The sequence below is a fragment of the Anarrhichthys ocellatus genome, unplaced genomic scaffold, assembly GCF_004355925.1.
Source record: "Anarrhichthys ocellatus isolate YVR2014 unplaced genomic scaffold, GSC_Weel_1.0 scaffold4, whole genome shotgun sequence".
In the NCBI taxonomy this organism is placed as follows: domain Eukaryota; kingdom Metazoa; phylum Chordata; class Actinopteri; order Perciformes; family Anarhichadidae; genus Anarrhichthys; species Anarrhichthys ocellatus.
In genome coordinates this window covers 12,747,696-12,755,734 of record NW_022280034.1, presented here as the reverse complement: position 1 = coordinate 12,755,734, position 8,039 = coordinate 12,747,696, and the positions used below count along the sequence as shown (strand labels likewise).

The window sequence follows — 8,039 nt, the reverse complement described above, 5'->3', positions numbered from 1 at the left end:
CACACACACACACACACACACACACACACACACACACACACACACACGCCTCCAGGCCATTATTGTACCTGGTACAGAAAGTCTCCGCAAGTTGCATCCCGCTGGTTTACATGTGCGTGAGACTGGGTTTGTTTTGCGAGATTGTACCACCTCACCACATCGGGGTCTGAAAAGTGAATCCAAAGCAGAAGTTCCCAAAACTTGCATCCCTACTAATGGCCATCAGGAGGTGGCCACTCTGGTTGTAAAAATAAGTCAGATTGTATAGAAGTCTATGGGAAAATGACCCTACTTCTTACTTGTTTTATGACATCAGTAATCGTTGTAAACATGAGTTTATGGTCTCAATCTCTAGTCGACTTCCTTGTTTTTCGTTGACCGGTCACTACCACGACGTCTGGTCTTTGAGTTGTCCGTGTTCTTGTCTTCGAACTTTAGCTCTTTCACAGTGTGTTTTCTGTTTGTGAAGGTTAAATCTAACATTGTGGTAGCTTAAAAATCGTATTCAGCGTTGGGTTGTTCCTAGCTCCGCCTTCTCCTGTCACTTCTGGTTGGAAAAGACCAAGATGGCGACGATCAAAATGCTGGACTTCAAGACAGTAGTCCACAATCCAACGGGTGGCATCACGGTGACTATGTGAATGGTAAATGGCACTTGTAAAGCGCCTTTCTAATCTTCCGACCACTGAAAGCGCTTTAACACTACGTCAGTCACCCATTCACACCCATTCATACACTGATGGCTACCATGCAAGATGCCACCTGCCCATCAGGACCAACTAGCCATTGGCGCAACATTCACACACACCGTAGGCACAGCTTACGGGAGCCCTTTGGGTGTCTTTCCCACATCGACATGGACTGGAGGAGCGAGGGATCGAACCGCCGATCATCTGGTTGTAGGACGGTTCATTTCTTAAATACAGTCCATGCATAGCACACTCTCTCTTTTCCACATCTCCCCGTCCTCCTCCCCCTGTCTGCCTCCCAGCTCTATCTTGGGAGGTGATTACATCTGATCCCTACTCCCCCGGCTGCCTCCCAACCTAGAGTAGGAACTAACTGGTGCTGTATTAGCAGAGGCCAGGCTAGCCAGTCATTTACTGCACGACTGCTTGCTCTGCTCTGTGCTTTTTGCCGGAGCCCGGAGCGAGGCCTAAACGGGCCCGGGTTGCGTAGAGCGGATGTCGGGGACAGAGGGGCGACGTAGCGGCCTTCCTTCATGCCGGCTGTTGTTTGACTTTGACACATGTTTTTTTTTTTTTTTGCTGCAGTGGCGCGTGGTGGAGCTGTGAGGTGGTGCGACAGGCGGTTGTGTGTGTTTCGCTAAGTACAGAAGGAGAGTTTGAGGTTAAGTGTGTGTGTTTTGAATCGCTTGTTTAGAAAGGTGGGTGGGGGGGGCGTTTTTTAATTACAACAGCATCTGTATGTCGGATACCTGCGGCAGTCCCGCTGATTTCCACTCCTCCTCTCGCAGTTGTTGCAATGCACTCTGGGTGGGAGGCCGAGGCTTACAAGGATACTTTATTAGCGGTGATGTCATTGGCTTGGTTGGACCGAGGGGGATATTAATCAGAGCTGATTGGTGCTCTGTCACAGCCAACCTACGCGGCGTCCCACACACGGAGCTGATAATGAAACTCTAGGAGCATCTGTCTCTGTTGTCCTCTGCCCTGTTAGTTCTCTCCTCTCATGCTTGAAAACATTTGGGTTGGACCTGAGCACATTGACAGGAACGTTCTGGCTATTTCTCACCATCGTCTTCTTTTTTTTTATCTCGAAGAAGCAGCATGATGTTATTTTGTTGCTTGGATTTAACAGTGTTCATATGTTTAATTTGAAACAATAAAAACAGGGATCCTCTGGTGAATTCAAAATGAACCATAAATGAACTGAAGCAGATGCTTGCCCAGTTTTCAAAAGTACGGTTTGAATAAATTAGTTTGAATGTGGAAGGTAATTGGGATGTTTATAACATCAGACAGCTGACATCAGTTGAATTCCTGTTATGTGAAATGTTTCTTTCTGTTTCATTTCCACAATTTGTGATGAACGGTGGAAAATATCCGAAGCAGCTAAACATCTTCAAACACTTTTCTTTTTGTTTGCTACTTTCCCTGACGTTGCGATGTGCTGCTCTGATTAATTACCTCAAAGCGAATGTACAATGTGATCAGTCGTTCATTGTCAGTTTGACAGATCGTGACGCATCTCGTCTCATGATCAATTCAATGACTAGATGACTGTCAAAACAATTGCCTCACCCATTGAATTACAGCCTTTGTTGTTGTGATACAGTTCATCTTCTCCTGTTCCCCCCCGAAAAGGCTAACGTCACATTTCATAAAACTGCAATAATTTCTTCTGGTGTCTTTTATTTCAGACAAGGAGCCTCCGCTTTAACACGATTCACTGGTAAGAACCACCAGACGCTGACGTAAATGTCAAGAACATGATTTAAATGTCTTTTTTGACAGTCTGTTGTTCATAGTTGTGAGATTAAACTCCGGTCACGTGTCAGTGTGTTAGTCAGGGGATCAAGACTAACAGTCCTCAGGCGTGCTGTCCTCAGGCTGCATCGTGGTGCTGTGGGCTAAATGCTAACATCAGCACGCTAACGTGCTCGTAATGAGAACACTAACAGGCCGATGTTTAGCAGCTGTAATGTTTACCATGTTCACCATCTTAGTTTAGCTTGTTAGCATGCTAGCATTAGCTAATTAGGGCTAAGCACAAAGTACAGTTGCGGCTGATGGGAGTTTCATCGGCTTTGCAGGAGTGTGGTCATATGTTGACCTGATAATGGTGAAAGCAGGACTCCAGAATAACCTTTGCACTGGAAGCACCGGAGCCTCTTTTTTTGTTTGGTAAAGCATGGTATTAATCCCTGCCTGCCACCCTTTAACCATCGATGTCAATTGAGCGCTCGTTGTCTCTCCCTCCCCAACATTGTCATCCTCCTTTCTCTCTCATCATTTTTGCTCTTGTTCCTGCCATTACGGCAATTACGTAATGGCAGTATAATCAGTAGGCCGCTTCTTTTCCGGATCATGGTACCAGTTAAATGGTTTTAAAAAGTTCTACACTGCTACATACGCGCTGTGCTCCCCGACACACTCTTGCGTAATTATTCTCAAACCCATAAAAATCAGGCGCGTGATGCGAGTGTACTGAGCGGTATCCGTGAGTGGAAAGCTCACAGGTTTCCGAAGAGCCGTTGTGAGGCTCAAAGTGGGTGCCTCCGGCCGGCGACATCTTGGCGGGGACGACGCACCCTAACTCCAAAAATTGGCAAAGAGGGTGGCTCAGCGGTGGAGCTGAGTTTGAAAACTGCTTGCGGCCAGCGACCTCATGCATAATCTTAAGCCTTAATAGAATTTAAACGGGTGAGTTACACAGACGTTAGACCGACGTCATCTTCCTTGGAGCCACGAAGGGAAAGGGACGTAATTGTACGGTGACATAAATCATGATTAGAACTGATCGGCGTAATGGCAGGAACAAGGAAAAATAATGCAAGTTTTGAAAAGTAATACCTTAATCATCCTCCTGGTCTTATCCAGGGTAATCTTCAGTGAGTGCAGACTGATGAGTTTCTGTTCTTTGATCAGTGAGAGAACAAGCAGACAAACCCACAGTGACGTGACGGACTGCTGCAACCAGAGCTGTAGCATGTAGAGCAGAGTAAGTGCAAAGAAAATAGGCGAGAATAAGAGCCATATCCCAATTTATTCTGCTCACCAGCATCCCCTGTAATTGTTATAATAATAATAATAATAATAATACATTTAGTTTGCGAGTGCCTTTCAAGGAAACCAGGGATCCTGCACAACACAAAAGAATAATTCTTCTCGTCTAGTCTCGGATTGAGTCTCCAAACATGTGGGAGTAATCTGTTTTGAGTGATATATCTCGGCTTGATTATGAGTTTCCTTTTTGGAGCACTGCTGGGATTTGGATATTAATATGTACAGTCTTACACAGATGACTATCCCCGTTCGTTCGGAGCCTTTTTCTTTTCAAACCCCATGGAGCCTTTGAGAAGCCGCCTGGAACTCTCTCCTGAATAAGTGCCACCAGCAAATCTCTATCTCTTTATCGCGGCCTCATAGCGCATTTCACCCCTCCTCTCTTCATTCATGTGTGTGTGCATGTGTGTCCTTTTGACTAATGTCTGAGTGTTTAGCTTGTTAATGTGCTGTGTGATAACAGCCCAGCTCCATAAACAACTTAATCCTGCATCTTATGGGCCAGGGAGCACCGCTCTCTGCTCCTTCAAAGACCACCAAGCTTAAGAGGTGAGTGGGGGGTAGGTGTGTGTGTGTGTGTGTGTGTGTGTGTGTGTGTGTGTGTGTGTGTGTGTGAAAACTGTCTGGTAAACTATTAAAGGGACATCTTAAAGGAATAGTTCAGCCAAAAACATACTAAATTACAAATAGTACTTGCCTCCCTACACTTTCTAAGTACCCAGGAAACGTTTGCTATCGAAGGGCGTTGAGGAGAACGGAGCACCCGAAAAATGAAGGCGTATCATTCCAAACAGACTTTGATGGAGGAACGAAAGATGGCAAAAAAGGTTATATGTGCAACGTATCGTCCTGTCATGGAAACTATTGCTATACAAAGCATTTCCTGGCTTATCCACCTGTGGTTTGTGCACATGCATAGTTGTGTTCAGATCTTAGACTGTACATAAGAAGTGGACGTAGTCATCGTGACGTCACCCATTGGTGTGTGGACTGCTGTTTTGAAGCCTCAAGTTCGTCGATTACAGCCATCGGCATGTTTTTTTTGTTACCAATGAACAGAAGTTACCATATTTGGAATGCGGAGGAGTGAGGTAGTGACGACGTGTACGTCTCTGGTAGCGGCAGCGACCTGTCAATCACAGTAAGCCCGCCCTGAAGCACACTTTATGGTCTATTTGACTCGAAATGAACATCATGCTGTATTGAAGAAGACTTGAAACTAGCCATTGAGACCATAAACTCACAATGAAGGTAATAAATCAAGTGGGAAAGTGGGTCATTTTCTCATCGACTTCTATACAATCAAACTTCTTTTTGCAACCAGAGGAGTCGCCCCCTGATGGCGAGTAGACAGAATGCAAGTTTCAAGAAACTTCCTCATTGGCTTCACTCGGCAGAACCGGAGGTTGCCGCCTGGTTTAGATTTACACGAGCCCACTAATGGATGCAAGACACTTTGCTACATAGGGATTTTCTAAAAGTTTTTGGGACGTTTTATATATATTTTTTATTTTTCATCCTCCACCAACATTGGTTTTTGCTGACAGGCTTTCATTTTTTGGTTGCTCCGCTCCTCTTAATGCCATTTGATAGAAAACTATTTCTGGGTCCATAGGGACGTGAGTACTACAATTTATATTGTTTTTAGCTGAACTATTCCCTTAAATCAGTCTTCACAAATATGTCCAAAAATGTTTTCCTCCTCTTTTCTATGCACAACAGCTGCAGTATCATACATTTCATATTTCCTTCCACAAAGAAAACGAGTTCTAGTTTGAATGCGAGTGTGTGTCATGACCTAAACAAGAATAACAGTTACCACACAGTTTTGTTGACCAGTATAAATTACAAGAATTCACTTGGTGGATGTTCAACGTTGCCATGGTCTCTGGTGCTTCAATGTTCCTCTGCTGTTATTCACTGTCAATAGTACTGGAGCTCTGCAGTCTTTGTTAAACTATTCCAATACATCTGCCGTCCAACATATAAGCTTTTACCCAGCGTGATCCTGAAACAGAATTTGGGCTTGCAGCACACAGTTGGTGAAAAGAATCACAAGTGTGTAGAATTAAATGTTGAATTACAGCATCGGAGCAGCATTGACATATCACTGTTCGTGACTATGCTAGACGGAGGAGGGTGTGGAAGGATGATGAGGGATGCTGCAGAGCTGCTTATTCTAACCGCTTCCAGAAGGCTCTTTTGTATTGGTCAAATACCTGTGCCGAGGATAAGGGGAGCTCTCTAAGGGCCTTTGCCGCGCTTCTTCTCATTTATTTTTCCTCCTCTGGGACGGGGCACAGGCGTTACCTGTCTATCCGACCAGCTGTACCACATCAGACCCAGAATACTGATGAAGAGGTGAAACGGTTCGTCTGCAGAGCAGCATGCTCTCCAGGAGCACATGGAGGGGAGGAGTCATTTCCCAGTAATTTATTGTTCTCCCTTTGATTCGAACACGCTTCAAGGGGTAATCAGATTTTAATTTGCGAGCTCAAGAATGAATAAAATCCAGGTGTAAATGCACCCATGACGTACTGAAGATCAACTCATCGACTCACCTGCATCAAAAAACAAAAACAAGTGATGTGCAGTGGATTTGACATGTCTGATGGAAAGGACCTTATTGAGACGGAAGTAAACGGTACATTTTCTGTAAAAGTGAACAGCTGACGTTTTGGTTTTGGACAGCCAACACTGATACACGATTCATCTGAGCCGCTGTAATCACGGATCTGAATATATTTTTTTACAGTGAATGTGATCGAGATAAATATAATTTTTTGGCTCACGCCTGATTATGATATTAGTTTAGATTAACGGGTTTAGAGACTGGGGGGGGTTTAAAGATTTAACTTGATCCGCAGTTTGTTTTTAGCTTGACAATTAAGTCCGTATTCTCCCGGGTTCCAGTGTTCAAAATACAATTCCACTTTATGCTTTCACTTCTAGTTCTCATCTTACATCATCTGTGTTAACATTAACATACACGCAAATGCAAACAATCCCTTAGTGTATAATTGCATTACAGATATAGATATAGATAAACCTAAAATAAACATATTCAAATTGTTCACAGTCTAAAAACTAAAGCTTATGGGAAACCGTTGTAATCGCTTAAGGCTTCATGATCGCTCATGATATGGCCGTTCGTCTCAATGTTTGATGTTTTGGGATATACACTTATTAGCTGTCTTGCCGAGAGTTATATGAGAAGATTGATACCACCCTAGTATCTGACCATTCGATATGAAGCTACAGCCGTTGGCTGATTAGCTTAGCTTAGCATTAAGACTGGAATCGGGGGGAAACAACTAGCCTGGGTCAGTCTATAGGTATACAAAATCTCACCTTAAGATCCCTAAGTAACGTGATGTATCTTGTTTGTGAAATAAGTCGTTTTTTTTTTGACAGAGCCAGACTGGCGGTGTTCCCCTTTTTTTCCAATCGCTATGCTAAACGTAGCTAATGAGATGCTAGCTCTAGCTTTAGTGTACAGAGGACATCAAAGCGTATTTCTTTCGGTGCTTTTTTGGCTATCACAGTGGGTATTGACTCATCTTGGATCCTACGAGGAACGGGAAGTCCTTTTCACAGACAAACTGCGCCGTGTGCTCTGTAAAAGTTCTACTTTATGCTGAAAGAAAGCCTCCGACTCTTTCCTTTAGGTTATTTTAGTTCCTCCTATGTCATTTTTACAGGCTTTCAGAATCAGATGTAGACACTTTATGGTCAATGTGAAATGCCGACTGAATTCATAACCAAAAGGTTCATTATTGGGTTATCCTCTACATGCCCCCTGCTACTGCCTGTCTTCTCTTAAATTGGAAAACTGTGTCGCGCTGATTTAAATTGAGTTCTCAAAAATTAGCATGTTCCCAGAAATTAATATACATGCAAAACCCATAGCATATTTTATCTTGGAATGAGAACAAAAGTGCTGAAAGATGAAAGAAAAAAAAAAAAAGAACTTTCTACAACAGAATGAAGATTGGAGGTAATCCACTTAGTAAGAAAAGTTTTTTTTTTTTTTTTTTTTTTTTTTTTTTTCTCCTTCAGAGCATTTTTGGACTTTCTCCCTCGGTGAATCCCACTGTGCTGCAGCCAACTCTAAAGAATTGCTTGTTTTGTAAAAGTCCTTTGGAGTCTGGATCAAAAGCATTTTCATAGCAACTCAATCTGCGATTGAAATATTTAACACTGGCACCGAGCCCTATGCAATCTCTCTCTCTCTCTCTCTCTTTCTCTCTCTCTCTCTCTCTCTCTCTCTCTCTCTCTCTCTCTCTCTCT

At 43.4% G+C, this 8,039-nt stretch overlaps 1 protein-coding gene across 2 annotated transcripts in view; it reads left to right on the top strand.

The window, feature by feature from the left end:
* snx29 (sorting nexin 29) overlaps nt 1-8,039 on the top strand; it is a 72,306-nt gene that overhangs the window by 42,888 nt on the left and 21,379 nt on the right. The window contains exon 15 of one of the 2 annotated variants that reach the window (XR_004212672.1): nt 2,384-4,361. The exons of the other annotated variant lie outside the window; for it this stretch is intronic. The gene's annotated coding sequence lies outside the window, so the exon portion shown is untranslated. The remainder of the gene's footprint in view (nt 1-2,383; nt 4,362-8,039) is intronic. 2 annotated transcript variants of the gene reach the window in all.